Below are 377 nucleotides of genomic sequence, written 5' to 3' on the forward strand. Positions count from 1 at the left end.
CCGCAAGCCTAGTGCCTGCCCTGCTCGATAACCGAGTGCTTGCACGCGTACGCAATGCGTGCCCTGGGGCAGCTGGTGTCATCGCGGCTGGAACAGGTAGCTGGGGCGTGGGAAGGAAGATTCCTGGGATACAACATCCTCCCTCAGCTCTGTGAACCCAGCTTCAGTGTAGCCAAATCATCAACTAGTTTAGGAAGGTTTGATTCTTCCATCTCCCTCTTCCTAGGGAGAAAAATGGCCCAGCCTGCTAATACCAGCTGAACGCGCCGAAATGTCAGGTCAGGGTTACTGACGCAGCAGGCTGGGTAGTGGGGAGACGTGGGGGCGAGCAGCTGCTCTTTGACGGTAGATGAGACCCGCTCACCCCCCTAGTTACT

Source organism: Buceros rhinoceros, unplaced genomic scaffold, assembly GCF_000710305.1.
Source record: "Buceros rhinoceros silvestris isolate BGI_N320 unplaced genomic scaffold, ASM71030v1 scaffold19987, whole genome shotgun sequence".
In the NCBI taxonomy this organism is placed as follows: domain Eukaryota; kingdom Metazoa; phylum Chordata; class Aves; order Bucerotiformes; family Bucerotidae; genus Buceros; species Buceros rhinoceros.